A 19,710-nucleotide genomic window follows, 5' to 3' on the forward strand; every position below is an offset into this window, starting at 1 on the left:
TTTTATCAGAATCACAATGGATAAATATAGTAAAATTTTAGAAAAAAAACTTGAGAGATGGGATGTTTACTACTGACTAAATTTCCCTCTCTGTTCTTTCAAAAATACATTTATGCTTGCAATTTGGGTAAAATATTCTCTATATTAGTTATCTTCCAATTTAAAAGTACATAATCGCATTGGGAAACAGACATGTTTGGGGAAGAAGCTAACTTTTTGCTCTATGTATATACTGCAATGGGATCCTAGTCCATAACTAAGACTCCTAAGAGCAATGGTATTGATAACAATGATAAGGTATTCATTGTTTTTCCCCCAGCACACAAGAGACAAGATGGTAGGTATTCAAAGATTAGTCTATGGCATTTGTCTTTAACGTATCTATTTCTGGCTAATGGCTTTAGAAAGAAATGTCTGTATTTTGCACAAAACTGAAGATAAAATCTTTTGCCCAGAATGACATAGAAGCAAAGGATCTATCATGAGAGAAACTGTAAGGTAAACATATATAGCTAGCTCATTATGCCAGCAGCAACAAGTCTAAATAATGTTACCTAAACAGGAGAGCAAAAAAATGGCCATTTACCTCTCGGAGGTGTCCATTCCATGTAGGTGTGCATGCACTGCATGCGTGCATCGTCAGAAAGTTTTTCCCTTAGCAGCACCCATTGGGCCAGCAGGGGAGCCTCTTGTAGTGGTGCTGATATATCAGCTCATATATATATATATATATATATATATATATATATATATATATATATATATACCTCTGCTGGCCCTTCACCCCCCCTCAGTTCCTTATCGGACTACACCGATGAAGGGGAGGTCGGTGGTATTTAGAATGGATATGAGCAAAACATCTTGAAGAACAACAGTTACGAGAAGTAAGTAAGGGTATGTCTACACTACCACCCTAGTTCGAACTAGGGTGGTAATGTAGGCAACCGGAGTTGCAAATGAAGCCCGGGATTTGAATTTGCCGGGCTTCATTTGCATAAAGCCAGGCGCCGCCATTTTTAAATGTCCGCTAGTGCGGACTCGTGAAATGAGGAGTAACGGTAGTTCCGACTAGGAAGCCTAGTCCGAACTACCTATTCCATGCCGCGTGTAGCCGCACGGCACGGAGTCCGCACTAGCGGACATTTAAAAATGGCGGCGCCCGGCTTTATGCAAATGAAGCCCGGCAAATTCAAATCCCGGGCTTCATTTTCAACTCTGGTTGCCTACATTACCACCCTAGTTCGAACTAGGGTGGTAGTGTAGACATACCCTAACTGTTTTTTCTTCTTCAAGTGCTTGCTCATGTCCATTCCACGGAGGTGACTCCAAGGCAAAAACCAAGGAGGAAGGGATGGAGTCCTAACCTTCCATGGAACAGAAAACTGCCCTACCAAATGCTGCATCCTCCCTAGCCTAGTGAGCCAGTGCATAATGGTTGGCAAAGGTGTGGAAAGAGGACCAGATGGCTGTCCTGCAGATGTCCAGGATCAGAATCTGAGCCACGAAGGTTGTGACCCAGGTGGATTGGGCTGTCAAAGGAGGGGCTGGCACCCTGGACAAATCATATCACACTCAGATACAGGAAGTGATCCACAAAGAGATTAGCTGACCCTTCCAGCCGAGATTAGCTGACCTTTCAGGCTCTCAGCAATTGCCATGAATAACTGTGGGGACTTAAGAAAAGGTTTTGTTCTAAATAACATCCAGCATGTGTAAGGCCTGTTTTTTACTGGAAGCATGAGGCTTGGGGTAAAACACTGGAAGGAAAATGTCCTGGGAAACATGAAACTGAGACACTACCTTGGGCAGTGAGGGCAAAGCCTGACCTTACCCTTGGAAAAAAAATCACGTACGGGGGGTTGTAGCCAGACACAAAAACCCCATCTTGTTTTTCCACAAGCCCCATCTTGTTTCCCCCCCCCCCCCAGAGAGCAAGAGAAAGGCAGTCAGCCTTTGATGCCCTGGGAACACAGGTTTGCTGCCTGTCCCTGACTCTACCATAAACAGAAACCAGACAGTAAATGGGCTAGCTGATGACCCGGGGCCTCCCGTCGCCCTGATGGCTAGTACCAGTAATTGACACGCCTGCACTGTCCCAGAGAGGAATCTTCGCCCATCACATACCAGAGGTACCCATTGTCTGCATTTTCCCAGGTGTAAATTATGCTTTGCACCCTTCGTGGGAAACTTGGCATTCAAAGCCATTTTTCCTAATTGGCCACTTGAGACCAGGAAGAAGCCTACATGACCAAAGGGGTATAAAAGAGGTTCAGCAGCCCAACCCATTTGAGCTCCAATCATCTATACCTGCTGGCAGGTATTGATTGTCTCCCGAGGTCTGTGGGACGCCCAACCTCACCCTACTTCTTCCCGAGGGATTGAGAGAAAGACGCTGGCCACGCCAAGTCTGGAACGCAGGGGTGAGAATATATACCTGCTATGTGTCTATTTTGCATGCATTTAATAAGAGCTCAGAGAACCAAAAGGGTTTCATGGTACCTGTAAGTGACTTATTAGTGTAATTTCTGTCCTGTCCTTTGTAGTGTCTGTGTTATCTGTAACACAATATTAGCATTTAACAACTAAGTTTACCCTGTAACAATAAAATAGTAACTGTTTAAGCTTTAACCTGACTCCTTCAGTTGCTGTAACAGAACCAAGCACAATTTAAAAGAACTTCAGCCGGTCATAAGGGACTCACTGCCCTAACCGTCGGCTGACAGGGGTGGAGGGCCTGGGGTTAGCACTCTGAGCTATGACACCCATCTGGCCAACATGATGGCTACCAGAAATGACAGCTACTTCACCTGTCCTGGAAGGTAACACGTTGCCATAGGTTCAAACAGGGGGTGGACAGCAAGCTTGGTCAAGACCAAGTTGAGGTCCCACAGAGTGTTGGGTTGCCAAATATGTGGGTAAAGCCTGTCCAGAAACCTGTGGCTCATGGGGTCCATGAAAAGTGTCTTACCCCAGTAGCTTGATAGCCACTAGGTGGATCCTAGCAGAAACCAAGGAGGAAGGGCCAGACAGAGAATCGCTTTCACTTGGCCAGATATATGGTTCTAGTAAAAGGCTTCCTACTCCCTAGTACAGGGGTAGGCAATAATTTTTGATGTATGGCCATGCCAAGATTTTTGAAAGTGGTCGAGGGCTGCACTCTTCCATGATACTAATGGAGAAGATGTGGGGTCTGGGATGGAGGTTGAGTGCCGAAGGGAGCTTGGAATAGGGGATTGGGGTGCAGAAGGGAGACTGGAGTCTGGGAGGGAGTTTGGGTGAAGGAGATGGTTGTGACCTAGGGCAGGGGACTGGAGTGCAGGAGTTTGGGATGTGACCTAGGAGATTGTGATCCAGAGGTGTAGTGAAGGGGGGAGCAGGAAGGGGCAATTGCCCCCTAGCGCCATGCTAGGGGGGCACCGGGCTGTGGTGGGACCGGAGTGCATGCCACACAGGCTCATCTGATGCTTACAGCAGAGTGATCTGGGAGATGGGCCATGTGCTGCTGCCCTGAACACTCTGCAAGCAGAGGCAGCCGGCTGGGCAGCAGGAGCAGCCACTTTAAAAGTAAGATTAACTTACCCATCCTGTTCCTCCAGTGCCTGGCTCTGCGGGAGGGGGATTTGGTTGAGGAGGTGCTGTGGGTGCCTGGCTCTGAGGGAGGAGGATTTGGTTGGAGAGGGGGGACGCTGGGGGTGCCTGGCTCAGAGAGAGGGATTTGGTTGGGGTGTGTGTGTGTTGGGGATGCCTGGATCTGGGGAAGGGGTGAGTGCATTGGGATGGGGGCACTGAGAGTGCCTGGCACTGGGGGAGAGTGGTTGTGTTGTATTTAAGAGTACTGCACAGGATCTTTTCAGGGGAAAAAGGCAAAATGCCACATTTATTAGTAATACACACATATAGCAGTCAGCACTTACCATATGCATATGATACAGCACATGCGCACGCACGCATGCACGCGCACACACACACACACACCCCTTGTTATTACCAATAGTTGCTCCCCCTAACTGCACTGGCCAGGTAAGTTAGATGCGGGAGGAGTGGAGCCAGATCGATGCTCCCATGTTGACAAGTGGAAAGCCAGGGGTCCCTCTGCAAGATGCCTTAGATTTATAGTATCTTCACTCTCATGCAGATCTACCCCATTATTCATCCCATACATATGCATCATCTTTGAGAGTCATCATATACATGTGCAGTTAATTGTCTTAATGCTCCCCCATTGGCCTTTAAAGAGGGAGCTTCCAAAAGCAGACACTTGCTGCTGACTCCCAAAGCATCCATAGGTCCAGTCTTCTTTCAATGAGCCCACTTCACAGGTCCCATTGTTCTTCTCATTGCTCTTGGATCTGGCTCCCACCCTTCTCCAACTATTGCAAGTGCAGGGAGGTGCTAGTCTTTCAGGCCTTATCCATTCACACCTCATTCACTCAAAAAGGACAATCAGTTAAGTAAAAGGGCCTACAAAGTCTACAAGTTATAAGGTTTCTTTGTAAAAATACTTAATACATAGTTTCTGTGTTCTATATGAAAGTATAAAAAGTTTCTATATAAAAGGACTTAAAACAACAAACTAAAGACTTAGTACAATACTAAAAGGACTTGATACAAAGTTTAAATAAAAAAAATTTCAATGAGGAAATTATTAATACAGAGATTAATGAGATGTAACTATAGTTGCATTGGGATGGGGGGGATAGCATGCCTGGCCGGGGGCGGGGGGGGGGAGAGGAGGGGATTGGGGGTACTTATAATTTTTTTAAAAAGGTACTTTATAACAAAAGGAAAAACTTAAGAAACAATAGTCTAGTAGCACTTTAAAGACTAACAAAACATGTAGATAGCATCATGAGCTTTCGTGGGCAAAACCCACTTCCGCTTCTCATGTAGTTTATCGCTGTGAGATTGTACGAAAAACAATTAGGTTAACTAGGTAAGTAACTAGGCAGATAGGAAGCATTACAGATTGCTTACAATAAATTTGATATGCTCAAAATCTTTTTTGCCTTTTATTCATTAAAGCAATGAGTTACTCATTTGCTATAATAGTGATTTTAAATGCTTGATTGAATATATAGTGATATAGTGATGAAATTAATATTTAAGTTGTATAACATTTCTTTCTCTCGTATTTTATAAAACTTACATATTTGAAGACTATGACTTTTTTATGTAAAAGACATGAACCTAATGAGAATGGGATATGAACAAATTAAAGAGAAAAAATTATTTAACAGAATGTAAACCACAAACCTTAACAATTTATATGTCTGTAGATAGTAAAATAAGTAATTCATTAAACAATAAATATTCTAAGAGGTGGATTATTTACAGTGGTGTAGTGGGGAGGGTATGGGGGAGGAGGGAGAAAGTTGTCCCCAAGTGCCACGCTAGTGGGGCACCAATGTAGTCTCCCTCCACTTGTCCTGTCATCCCTCTGCTCGCCTGCTCCTACTCTGCCCACTGCCATTGGCTGGAGATTCCTCCTCCCTGCCTCTCTGCCCCCAGCCCGACCCCTCTCCACCTCTGCCAGAGGATTAGTGAACGTGGGCCCCAGCCCCAAACTAGTGGGGGTGGTGATACAAGCTCCCCCCTCCTCCCAGGTTCAGGCTCAGCTGTGCGCCAGGTTTGGGGGCCCCACCATGTGGCAGCAATGCGGGGGAGAGCACAAATATTGCCTTTGCCCCCGGATGCATAACACCCTCGCTATGCCTCTGTTGTGATCTGGGGCAGGAGATTGGGATGCCAGATCTGGGAGGGAGTATGGGTGCAAGAAGGGGACAGAGAGTTTCAGTATGTTGAGTGGAGATGGAGGGCAAAGATTTGGGGCAGGAAAGGGCCAGAAGCAGGCTGTGGCCAAGAGACTTAATTGCCAGCTGCCAAACCAGCCTTCCTCCCTGCACAGCTAAGGCTTGCAGAGCTTAAAACTTTTCCACGCCAGCCAGCCTGCATGTTCGCCTGGCCACGTGCTTCACTGAATAACTGAGCCGAGGAGCGGGGCGTGATTCTTCTTGGCTCCCTGCTATTCCAACAAGCACCTCCCATTGCCTGGTTTCTGGACAGAAACCGGCCAATGGGATTGTGCTGGGGGTGGGGCAGCTCCTGAAACTTTCCCCCTCCCCTCCAGTTTCAAAACAGAAATGGAGCCCTGCAGCTGTGTTCCTGCATGGTGCACGGGACTGTGGGGCAAGCAGGGGAGCTAGCTTGGGTCTCCCTGCTGCCTCCGTGGGCCAGATCTGGTGGCTTGATGGGCCGGATTCAGCCCTTAGGCTGTATTTTGCCTCGGTCTTCCCTAGTAAGATCTCTTGCACCCGTTCTGAACACTGTAACTCCAGAGCTGTCCACCATGGAGCTTCTAAGCCATGTGGTGTAGGGACTGCAGGTTCAGATGGCAGAATGGACATGAGCAATCACTCGAAGAAGAACAAATGTAGACATATAGAGATGCCCAAGTTCAGTCCTAGTACAAACATGTACAGTTCTCACCGAAGTCTACACAGACACCAAGGTTGAATTTGGCCCCTTACTTAGAAAATCATGGATCATTCCAACTTAGATCTTCATAACAAGTTGTTAAAGTCCTTGTATTATCCTCAATTTTTGACTCTGCTGCATGGGTTCATTAATTTTCAGAGGAAAACAGAGCACTATACCTCAGTTTGCTTCTGCACTTCTCTTTGATTGCTTCCTGTTGTTTACAAAGCAGATGCCTGTAATTCTTTCCAGCAGTATACAATAACTTTTAGAAGGCATGAATAAACTCATATTTAACTCAGCATTCCAGAAAATTGACACTTGTATCTGATGACTAATCTGTAAGCTTATTTGGAACTGGATAATCCTAGTATTTCAAAGCACTGTCTGAAGTTTAGTAATCAGGACTTCACTGATGAAGGCAGAAAAGGCTTATTACTCTATACAGCACTTTATAGTTCTTGAAATTTCTAAAAAAAACCAATCCTAGCTCTGTAAAAAAAGTGAAGTGTTCTTAGAAGCACTGTCAATAGGAAGGCTTTTACCATATTGCTCTGTTTGTACCTGTCTTTCTCTTCATAGAATGATCAAGCAGAATCTCTTTAAAACAGTTCAAGAGAGTCCTTAAGGTTCAGGATCCAAGAAAAACAGTTCTGAGGGCAATTACACCACATGCAATGAAGAGCTAGCCTCTAGGGACATAGTCCTCCAATGTGGACCTGCACTTATTGCCAAATAGATGGGTTTTCTAGGTAAGGATGGTCAGTTATCCTCTGACATATGTTTAGGTCCACCTTTTAATGTGCTACATTTTAATTTAGAAACAATGTAAAGTATGAAGCCTGAATATTTAGTTCTGAACCATTTTGCTGGTACTAATCTAACAGGCATTACAGCCTCTCTCCGACTTATGAGCCGGTTACAGACCAAGCAATTGGTCGTAACTCGGTTTGTTCGTAAGTCGGACCCCATAGAATTACACGCGACTGCGATGTTCGTAACCGCGGATCGCGTTCATAATTCGTGGTCCACCATTTACGAGTTTTGGTTGTAACTGTGAACGGTCTTAAGTCAACTATTCGCAACTTGGGGACCAGCTGTATTGACCTCCAAATAATGGTAAAATTAATCAGTCTTCAGATGGCAGTTTTGCTCTCAAGCTAGCTGAAGTACAAAAAGTTATAGTTCATACAAAATAAATAGTAAATTTTGACATTACCCAGCAAAACCTATCTAATGCAGTAATATTTGGCAACTTCGTGCAGTTTTGTGTGTGTTGAAGTTGAAAAAGTGAAGAGACTGCTAGCCAGTCTAGAGGCATTACACGTAATTCATCAGCAGATCAGATGGCGTTAGAGCTCTGTGTGGCCTCTGTGTGTGTAAATCTTCTGTTCTCTTTGTTTCCTTAAAAACTTCTACATTTCTCTCATAATTTACTTGTGGCCACCTGCCTCTCTTTATGTTATCCATCTTTACCATCTCTTTTCTCTTTGTTTTTGTTTTATGAAACAAAAACTTAACATAAAAATGTATAATTCTACCAAATTTAATGTCCATTATTTCAATTTATGGCAGTAAGGGGAGGGCTCATTTGGGATAAGAGAGGGGGCACACCTAATGTAGGAGCAATCGCAATCCCATCTTGTTTCCTTTGTTACATAATCATATAGCATAATATCACATGATGGCCATACTGGGTTGGATCTGAATATCCTGCCTTCTGACAGTGGCCAGTGCCAAATGCTTCAGAGGGAATGAACAATTTAGGCAATCATCAAGTGTTCCATCCCCTGTCGTCCACTGTAAACTTCTGTCAAACAGAAAGAGTTCCATGGGTGGACTGTGAATTGTGTGACTGACTTGTGTGAAGTAGTACTTCCTCTTGTTTCTTTTAAACCAGCTACATATTAATTTCAGTGGTTGACTCCTGGTCTTTTTGTTCATGAATAAGAAAATGTTATTTGGTATGTCTACACTGCAGCGTTTTTCCAGAAAAACAATACTTACGTCCACACTGCTATTGCATTCTTTCGACGGAATGTCGAAAGAACGGAGGGGTTTTTCCAACAGCAGTAAACCTCTTCCTAAGACACAGAAGCCTTTTTTCAAAAAAGCTTTTTTGGAAAAAGGCATGTATGGATGAGATAGAGGGTGTTTTTTTGAAAGAAGAGGCCTACAGGAAATAACACAAGTGCGGTGGTGGCCACTCCATCCAAACTAATTAGAACTCTATAGTTCCTGTCTCCTGCCAGCACTTAAAGCTGCAGGCACCAGGGACAAGCCTTGTGCCAGGAAGCCAGGCCTGGGAGCTGCACTTCATTGTGCAGTTCAGACTACCACCCACCCAGCTCTCACTCGGGGGCAGAACCCCACTCCTGCCCCTACTTCCAAGAGCTCCACCAGATCCTGGGGGGTGGGGAAGCCCATCGTGGTGGACTCGGGGCTCAAGACACCCATCATTGCCCACCCAGAGCTCCCTGCTAAGGAAGAAGACGAGGATCAGCAGCTGCAAGAGGAGGAGGACACAGACAGCACGGTCACCCTCACACTTCAGCTAATACCCCAGGCTCTGGAGATCTCCCAGGCATCTTCTGATGATGGGGAGGGATCATCAGGTGAGTGCTCTCAGTTTGTCACACACAGGGCGGGGGAGGTGGGTGTGGAGGGGATGGGGCGCGATCGTCGCTTGGCCGGACACTGCCTTGAAGTCCGTGCACGTAGAACCACGTGTAGCGCTAGTCTGCACCACGCAGCCACAGGAAGCATCCCCGGAGCACCCCAGGGCTCAGCCCTGGAGGCCCCACACATGTCTGACTCCTGGGGAGGGGACTCCCTCACCCCCCATCCAGGTTCTCAGCCACCCCTGTTGTCTCCCCCATCCAGGTTCTCAGCTCCGCTCCTCCCCAGTTTATTTTATTATAAAAAAAGGCAAAGATCGTTTTGTTCAAATCAAAACAGGCGTGTTTATTGAGAGTTCAGGGAAGGGGGGAAGGGAGGGTTGTGGTAGGAACAGTATAGTTGAGCAAGCCAGAAGCCCCTAATGGGGAGGCCCTGGGGAAGAGTTACTAGAGTCCGTGAGAGAAACTCTCCCTCAGGGCCTACCAGATGTGCATCCTAATTGATGGGCCTGGTAGATGGCAGCTGTGCTCTAGGGATGTTAACTATTGGTTATTTTACTAGTTGACTAGTCGACAGGCACTTCCACATTCCTCCCTGCTGGGTCTCTTGTATGTTTCAAAGGAGGAATGCGGAACTCTGTGCGCAGCCTGGGGCCAGCGGAAAGTCCCACGGACTCCTGACTGCACGCAGCTTGCCTGCTTTGAAATGTACAGGAGTCCGCCGCTAACCCCAGGTTCCATGCTGTGTTGCCAATTTAAAATGTCACGCAGTGCCCGGGGTCAGCTGGGGATTCCCAGCTGACCATGGGTTCCGCACAGGATTTCCCCAGAACCCAGGGTCAACTGGAGACTCCCCAACTGATCCCAGGTTCCGCTGAAATGTCGCGCGGAGCCCGGGATCAGCTGAGCCCGGGACTGCCTTGCTGTTTCAAAGGGGCAGTGCCCCACAGCTGACCGCAGGATCAGCTGTGCGGCACTGCTGCTTTGAAGTACCCCTTCCCCACCCCACCTCCCTTGCAGCCTCTGATAGAGGCAGCAAGGGGAGGGGAATTGACTAGTCAACTGAATATCCAATAAGCATTTCCTTATCGGATAGTCAACTGGTCCTTAACATCCTTACTGTGTGCAGTTGCTTGAAGGCCCTCCCTTCGCGGCCGGCCTCTGCCCCCCATCCTGGTAGGAATGCCTCCCCCTTCCTCTCCACAATGCTGTGGAGGACACAACACATGGAGACCACCTCAGGGATGTTGTGCTTCCTCACAATGAGGCAGGTCAGGAGGCACCTGAACCTCACCTTCAGGTGCATTCCATCTGCATATGGGCCCGGCTGAGGTGGGGATTGAATTGATCCCTGCTGGGGTCCATGTGGCTGGTGTATGGCTTCATCAGCCATGACATGAGGGGGTAGGCCATGTCCTCCATGATGCACAGTGGCATCTGCACATCCCCAACTGCAAAGTCATGCTGGGGGAAAGCATGTGCCCACTTCCAGCTTCTGGTAGAGGATGGAGTTTCTAAATACGCGGGCGTCATGCGCCCAGCCCGACCACCTGGTGAAAATGTCCATAAACTGTCCACAGTGGTCGACCAGGGCCTGCCATACCATTGAGAAATAGCCTTTTCTGTTGATGTTCTGGGAGGCTTGATGATGCGGTGCGTGGATTGGGATGTGGGTTCCATCAATCGCTCCCCCGCAGTTTGGGAACCCCAGGGTGGCAAATCCTGCAATGACTGGGTCCAGGTCTCCTGGGTGGATGACCCTGCGCAGCAGGACAGAGTTGATGACCCTCAAAACCTGCAGAAGGAGACAAACACACAAAACAGAGAACGAGAGGGAGTGCCTGAGCCTTTGAGAGGTGCCCGCTCCTCACCCTCCCCCCCGTCACAACCCAGAAGCCACCTCCTATGAGGCCACTTCCCAGCAGCAGAGCTGTGTGAGGGCGGGACATCACAATCTCCCCAGTGATGGGGCTTTCTCCCCCCCCCCTCTGCCCCCAGCCTAATCCCGCATACCCTACTCCTATTTCCCTAGGTTCTTCTTTACCAGAACTCTCCCCCCCTCCACTCCCACAGGGACTGAAGACCAAGAATGCCTTACCTCCACGAGGAGGGCCCCAACGGTGGACTTTTCCACGCCAAACTGGTTGCCCACCAACTGGTAGCTGTCTGGGATGGTGAGTTTCCAGATAGTGATAGCAACCTGCTTCTCCATGGGGATAGCGGGCCACAGGTGGGTGTTCTATTGATGGAGGGCAGGGGTGAGCCAGGCAAACAGCTCCATAAAGGTGGCCTTCCGCATGCAGAAGTTTTGGAGCCACTGCTGGTTGTCCCACTGCTCCATGATCAGCCAGTCCCACCAGTCGGAAATGGTGTCCACCCTCCAAAATCGTCTCTCCACTGTGGAGTGCAGTTGCAAATTAAATAAGTTAATGTGATGCCAATTTTTTAAAAGGCTACAGAGGTGATCCTGGACCAGGTCAAAAGCTTTCTAAAGATCGAAGTGCACTGTATCCACTAGATCATCCTTCTCCATATGCTTGTTGACCCCTCTTCAAAGAATGATTTTTCTTTACAGACGCCATCTTGACTCTTCTCCAACAATTTATGTTCATTCATGTCTCGTAATTAAGTTCTTACCATAGTTTTAACCAATGTGCCTGGGACTGACTTACTGCCCTGTAATTTCCGGGATCACCTCTGCAGCCTTTTAAAAAATTGGCATCACATTAACTATCCTCCATTGATCAGGTGACAGATGATGATTTAAATAGAAAGTTATATGACATACTTAGTAGTCTTGCAATTTCATATTTGAGATCTTTCAAAACTCTTGCGTGAATAATGGGGTTCTGGTGACTGAATATTATTAAAGTTATCAACTTGTTCCAAAATCTCCTCTAACAAAAATCTCAGTCTGGGTAAGTTCCCCAGATTTGGCACCTAGAAATAATGGCTTTTTGAGAATCTTCCCCATTCCCTCTGAAGGGAACTCTGATGCAAATAATTTATTTAATTTCTTCACTATGGCCTTATTCTCCAGTGTTCTTTTAGCATCTCTATCATTCAATAACCCCATTGATTGTTTGGCAGGATTAATGCTTTTGATCTACTTAACTTTTTGTTGGTTGGTTTGTTTGTGTTGTTTGTTTTTCTTTTTTTCTATTACACTTTCATTCTTTGGCTAATCACTCTTCAAATTCTTTTTTGGCCTTTCTAATTATACTTTGACACTTGACTTGCTGGAGTTTATGCTCATTTCTATTTTTTTTCAGTAGGATTTAACTTTCAATAATGCCTTTTTCCCCTCCACTACCTCTTTTACTTTTTCTTAGACACCCTAACACTTTTTGGTCCTACTACTGTGTTTTTTTAATTTGGGGTACACATTTTATTTAAGCCCCTATGATGGTGTCATTAGAAAGTTTCCATGAAGCTTGCAGACATTTCACTTCAGGGACTTTACCTGTTAATTTCTGTTTAATGAGCTTCTGCATTTTTGTGTAGTTACCCTGTCTGAAATTAAATGTTACAATGGTGGGCTTCTATGGTGCCCCCCATACGCCCTCCTGTCTACCAAGGGATGTTGAATTTATTTATATTATGGTCATTAATACCAAGTGGTACAGCTTGGACCAGGTCCTGCACTGCATTTAGGACTAAACTGAGAATCACCTCTCCTCTTATAGGTTCCAGCACTAGTTGCTTCAAAAATCAATGATTTGCAGCGTCAAGAAACTCTCTTTACCCCATTCAAAGGTGACATACCCAGTCAATATGGGGATAGTGGAAATCCCCCATAATTACTCAGTTTTAATTTTAATAGCCTCTCTAATTTATCTGAGCATTTCATAGTCCCTGTCGAGTGGTTGGTACAATATCTTTACTACAATATTTTATTATTCAAGCATAGAATTTCCATCCATAGGAATTTTATGGTGCAGTTTGGTTTACTTAAGATTTTTGTTACATTTGACTCCGGTACAACCTATTCTGTTATTCTTGAATATATTGCACCCTGTTGGTATCATTTCACATTGATTATCATCATTCCATCAAGTTTCTGTGATGCCTGTTATCTGGGTTCACCAAACTGTGGAAAGCCCCGCTCGCCAGCTGCGCTGTCCGGCGATCTGCGCATGTGCAGATCGCCCAAACCTGGCTCTTCCGGGTTACATTGTATTATTGTATTATTTGTATTATTGTATTATTTGTCGAGCCCTGCCTATTATATCAATATCCACATTTAATACTGAGCATTCAAGTTTACCCATTTTAGCATTTAGACTTCTAGCATTTGTGTATAAGCACTTATAAAATGTCACTTTTTGGTTGTCTCCCCCATGTGATATAATAGACTGGGACTGTTTCCCCTCTGCTCCTGTTTAATGTTCTCCTTCTCTGGGACTTTCATTTTCCTCAACAGCACAGTGGCTGTAAGACTGGTGGTGGGACTGCTCTACTGTGTCCGAGAAAGTCTCCCTTCGGTCTCCCTTAGGTCCTCCAGTTCAGCCACTCTACCCCCCAAGGCCTGTACTCTGAGGGTCATGAGCTCCTTTCACCAAATGCACACATATGCCACCCACCCATAAGGCAGGTAGCCATACAAGCAGCATTCAGCCACCCTTTTCTCCTTCAGAAACAAACTAACTGTTCATGGAACAAGGGCTCTGCTGACACAAGTGGAGTCAATAGGCAGATTCCTGAGGCTGTGACACAAGCCTACCATGTTACCATGGTTAACATGTTACCATGTTGTTCCCTCTGTCGTTACCAGTTTCATCCTTCTAGAAGTTGCAGGGATTCTTTCATAGGCCACCTCTGGGAGGCTGCTTCTGGCTCCTGGTACCTGTGGCATGGGAAATTCAGGAACTCACTATTCCAGATGAATCTGGGCCCAGTAGAGGGGTTGGCTGACGTGTTATACCACTGCTAGTTTCTTTTGATTTCTACTGCCTCATTATTAACTCCTGAACCAACTGCTTGCTCTTTGAAAAGGTCTGCTAGTTGACTGAGCAACATGGGAGGCCTTATAGATTTGGAAATATCCTTGTATTTCCAATATCTCTGATTGATCGCATATCCTTTGAATTCCCGCTTTGGATCATGCCTCTGTCAATGCCCCATCTTGATTACTGCAATGGGCTTCTTACTAGGCACCAAACACCTACAATCTATGAAAACATCCACCTTATTTACCAATCATCTCCTGAAATTTACATTCTCCTACGTAAACCAAGGATTATGTTTAAATTGTCAACTTGAACTTAAATCCTTAAAAACTTCTACATTTCTCTCATAATTTACTTGTGACTGCCTGCCTCTCTTTATGTTCTCCATCTTTACTATCTGCCTTCTGCTTACATGGCACTCATCTTGTGAAATTCCTCACCCTGTGATATTCTATAATCTTATAATATTTTAAAAATGGTTATTTACATCATTGTAATTGTTATTTTTTGAGATGTGTTGTCCATGGATTCTACTACCAATGTGCATATAATCCAGAAGTGAGAGATCCGATTTTTTTGGCCAGCAGCGTTCATTAAGACTATGCCTGCATCATGGTGACTGCATCAGGTGAAGGGGAAGAGATTGCCATTGAAATCAGTTGACATTACATTTCCTGCTGCTGTTCTTCCTCATTGTTACAACCCTGTTGGTGCCAATTGGGGAATTAGGATAACTGACTCTCTTGAGTACAAATCATGGAAGGTTCTACGGGAGGGAGATCTAACACTTGATGGGAGGAAGCACAAGAAGGTTTTGTAGATGGTTTCATACCCAAGTGTGCCCCAAATGGTCAGATTCTTGAGATTATAGGGTTAGAAACCAATAAGAATGTTCCCCACAAGATCCCTGAGGCCTGTGTCCATAAGAGTAGTCCTTGAAATATTCTCTTCTGAGAGTGGAGCTACCCCCCTCAGGTGTCTTAGGGTCTCTCAAAATCCATTCACAATTTTAATAGGAGAATTTGTCAGTATCACTGTAGTATTAGTAATTGCTAGAGAGGCCATATTACATAGAATGGCAGATATGAAGAACAAGGGTAACTCCAGGTGTGTGGTCCCCGAGAGATTACTTGTTACAGAGGATGTCTTGGGCATAAACATTTGGACCACTGAGGATGACATCTGACTCATGGGCAAGTGAAGTTATTGGTATCCAGTGTGCTAATGATAATTTTTTTTTACCAAGGAGCTAGTACCAGGAACAGTGGAGACTGTGGATTCAGGTAGTACTGTAGGTATTCTGTGATGAGCCAAAGCCACAAGGCATCAGAGGAACCTGATTTGGGCCAAGGACTGCCTTTCAGCTGAGTGGCACAAGCTTATACAGAGGCATTATGGGTCTTCTCTGTTATCTGCCTAGACATCATCTCTATGCTTCCCCTGGGAAGTGATGCCCCAGTTACAAATATGGCAATTTCCTGTAATATCATTGGGAGGCCTTACTGAATTAACTTTAAGTATATTTGGGATCCATTGTATTAAATAAATGTTTTACGTATTATGAGCAGAGATTGTATGTAACCACTTTCTGTGTAAACTTCAAAGGGCTATTTTGAGCAATGTGTCAGATAAAAGTGGTCTTTTGGGACAAAGAGCATCAAATGGTTTGCCTGGGGAATCTCTAAGGGTAGGTGAATAAAATTCCCCACCACATTATGCTAAAACCCAGCGTCTTGAAACTATACCCTGAGGAAAGGACCATTGTTTGCTAATTACATGTTCCCAGAATCTACAGATCAAAGACACAAGCTATATAAAGGAAATACCAAACTATTCATGCTTGTTCTGGTGGCCCTGGACTAAGGCTGTTAGGGTATGTCTACACTACCCCGCTAGTTTGAACTAGCGGGGGTAATGTAGTCATCCGCAGTTGCAAATGAAGCCCGGGATTTGAATTTGCCGGGCTTCATTTGCATGAAGCCAACCGGCACCATTTTTAAATGCCGGCTAGTTCGGACTCCATGCCGCGCGGCTACACGCGGCACGGACTAGCTAGTTCGGATTAGGATTCTAATCCGAACTAGCTGTACGCCTTGTTCCACGGAGTCCGAACTAGCCGGCATTTAAAAATGGCACCAGCCGGCTTCATGCAAATGAAGCCCGGGAAATTCAAATCCCGGGCTTCATTTGCAACTGCGGATGACTACATTACCCCCACTAGTTCGAACTAGCGGGGTAGTGTAGACATACCCTTATATACTTGTAAGGAAAGAAAAACCCCTTGGTGGAGTCTGAAGTACAGACTTCTATGAGAACCTTTCTTGGAGTAGGAGAATGATCTCTTGGAAGCTTATTAGTCCTGGTGTCCAAGTCTGCACTGCTTCCTGCAAATCCCACTGGCCAGGAATGGTGATCCATGGCCAACAGGAGCTGCAATTGCCAAGACTTGTGGAGGTGAAAGTAAATATAATGGTGGATGCCCACCAGGGTCTAACTCTGGCAAACTACTGCCATTTTATTGCCCACCAATGTTTTAGAGTATGATAACTTAGTCCAGTTTTTCATCAGAGAGCTCAGAAATTACCTTTCTTTATCAATCAAGATTTCTGAATCTCTTATGTGAGCAATCCCTTCTGTGAATCGATTCTTTAGAGCCTTGGGTGAAGATCATTGTTGTTTTGCTGACTAACAACAATAAATTCTGCTTGTCTTCTGATGAATAATTACTGCTTAACATTTTCAATTGATCATTTCTACTGTAGTCCATAATTTAATTTTGTGTAACCAACATCATAATAGTAGCAATAACCATACTTTTTTTTATTCAATTGCATTACCTCATTTTATCTAAAACATTTTCTGAGCTTCAATTCATAAACCTGAAGAACATATCACAGACCAATCTAAGAAAGAGGGATTACTTAACAGTAACTTTCTTTGACAGTACCACCTCTGCCTACACCCACTTGTGGAATAGGGCATCCCTGGCAACAAGCTGTAGAATTTTTCAAGAAAGAATTGGCTGTTGGGCCCATTCACCTCCTCCTAGAAGATTCTGATGGCATAAAAGGACTGTTGCCAAATATGCTTCAGTTCCTTTCCTAATTTTGGAATTCTTTATTTGAGATTCTAAACAAATGGGGAGGGTAGACAAGAAATGTGAATATATCAAGCAACAGTCTCAAAGTACAACATTAACTAGTAAGTAACTCCACACTGGGGGGTACTCTGGGAACATCAGTGCCAGAACCTCAGAGCCAAATCAAGACAACTTGAAGACTTTGGTTCTGTTTTGACAATGCTAGGACCTTAGAACCAAATTTATACCCACCCAGCACTCCCAGGGATCTTGGTGACAAATTTTGTGACTTCTAGGACCTCAGTAGTAGTGCTTTGACAATACCAGATTTGGCTGACTCACGCACTTCAAGGCTGACTTGATTGTGCCAGGGTATTGGCACTCATGGGAAACCCAAAACTATGAGAGTCAAATTAGGTGAACCCAAAGGAAATCTAAGGCCCTGAGTTCTGAATTAGGTAACTGGAGGAGGTTAGGAGGGAATAAAATATCTTCACACTGTACTCATCCTTTGGGTATCTGAATCCTGCTTAAGCTGGGCAAAGTCACTAAGATAACCAGGGGTTAAAAAATGCCAGACTTACACGTTGCCAGAGTCTACTGAATCTGCAGAGCAGCCTCCTTTGGTAGGGATATATGAGCAGCCCTCCCAAAGGGTCATCCTACTCATGTCTGACTTTATTTATTCTTCTGACCGAAGAAAGTCTGTGTTGATTAACTAACAAGAAAATAAAAGCCTAAAAAGGGCAACATAAAAAAGAAGCAGCCAATGAGAGAAGTGTTGAGGACTCTGCATATGGTTCAGGCTTTGCTACAACTTCAGTGGTGAAAAAGGAACTAAAAGGGGTTTGGAGCCATTTCTCCCTTTTATACAATCAAAATCCTCCTTGAGCAGCGCAGAACCAAATGGCAAAAAGAGGCATTGCTTGCTAAAAACAGTCAACACAGGAGGTACCATACCCCCCAGGTGGGAGTGTGCAGGAGCCACTCAACAAACACAACTTGCCTTCTAACTGTCCAGTACTTATACAGGTCTCATCAGTGTAATATCTGAATCTCTTCAATCCCACTTTCTTCTTTATCTAAGAAAAATACTGACACAAGTGAGACAATAAAAGAATTGTAGATTGGCCGGTAATTTCCCACTAATTAAACAGTGATGTGTGCTTTCCGCTGCTTCCCACAGTGAGATAGTATTTGCTCTTCAGTGGCTAACTGGTACTTTACTCTAGGATTACTCCTCATTTACATTCTGAAATTAATCTTCCTGTGAATATTTATAAAATCTTACCAGTAACTGTCATATCGTATTGTAGCACAAGGTCCAGTGTGTTTCAGCAGCAGTCCTGGGAACTACAAATTGTGGACTACAAACTGCGGCATGTTGGGAGAACTTCCTGGTTCCTGCCAGGATGTGCCCTCTGCCCCCAGCAGGGTCTCAGCAAGGACTGTGCTAGAAGCAGCACACAGGCTGCATGCTGAGAGAAGGGGCTGCTGAACTGTTTTCCTCTTCTATGTTCTTTTACAGAATAAAGCCTGTTCCTGGTGATTTGTCGGAGTGGGTCTGGTCTGAGGTGCACTCACACATACTCAACACAGAGCACACCAAGCAGCCTCAGGCCTAGCCCTCCCCCCACAGTGGTGTAAGAAGTCACAAGCTTCCCCTATGCTGAATAACCTCACACTGGGCTAGCCAACAGGAGGGGTTACAGTATTAATAGAAAAACCTATTAATAAAAGGTGAAACTCTTCTTATCCTATACATATACTAGCATTAATTATTTGCATAACAAAGGTTAACATTAAATTCTCATTTTAAATAAAACGGAGATATGCAAATTATAAGACAAAACCATGCAGAATTTAAGTGTGCATTAAACGAAGTGTGCATTAAATCATAGGTAAGAAATTACATTATTTTTTCATATACCAAAACTATTATAAAGAAGTAATAAATATTCTACGTATTGTATATGATCCTCACTCAGAATGCTCAGTACAAAATATTTTCTTTAATTAAATGATTGCCCAGTTGTCCAGGTGGCATAGCAACCCAAACAGAATTTGAAACTCTGGGCTCAAGCTCTTTGGGTCAATGAAGAATGAGCATGTCAGTGTTCAGCATTGCTTTAGGTTTCTATAGAGGGATGGAGAATACTCCTCACATTATTACATAAGCATGGTTGTCCCTCTCCTTTGCCCTAAGACAACTGATTAGGGGATTTACCGGATCCATTATTCCTGATGCAGCTGAATGCAGAAAGGTGACATTTTTACATGGGTAGGAGCATAAACAAACTGAGTAAGTTCAATGTAGGGAAAATTGTTAGGAATGACTGACAGCATAGGTTCTGATGTAAAATGACAGGGAAAGATGGCCAGTAGTAAAGTAGAATTTTAAAAATGAGGTCATAGCTCATTCTGAAAGTAAAAAGGAATGGGGCAGAGACCACAAAAAGCTATTAAATGCTAAGTAGCGAAGGAATATTTTAGTATTTCAGTTATGTAAATTGAAAGGCTGTATTATACATTACTGAAATATACAACTGAGAACCACAAAAATGAGTTAAAAATAATAGTTAAATAGTTA

At 44.6% G+C, this 19,710-nt stretch overlaps 1 long non-coding RNA gene across 2 annotated transcripts in view; it reads right to left on the reverse strand.

The window, feature by feature from the left end:
* Nucleotides 1–1,268: 1,268 nt before the first annotated feature.
* LOC149524489 (uncharacterized) overlaps nucleotides 1,269–19,710 on the reverse strand; it is a 159,812-nt gene continuing 141,370 nt past the window's right edge. Inside the window, exons 4-5 of one of the 2 annotated variants that reach the window (XR_016349381.1) lie at nucleotides 11,191–11,489; nucleotides 1,269–10,887 (exon numbers count right to left, since the gene is read on the reverse strand). This is a non-coding gene — a long non-coding RNA (uncharacterized LOC149524489). The other variant, XR_016349382.1, reaches the window with a different exon arrangement.

The sequence above is a fragment of the Pelodiscus sinensis genome, chromosome 4, assembly GCF_052426305.1.
Source record: "Pelodiscus sinensis isolate ZL-2025 chromosome 4, ASM5242630v1, whole genome shotgun sequence".
NCBI classification, from domain to species: Eukaryota; Metazoa; Chordata; order Testudines; family Trionychidae; genus Pelodiscus; species Pelodiscus sinensis.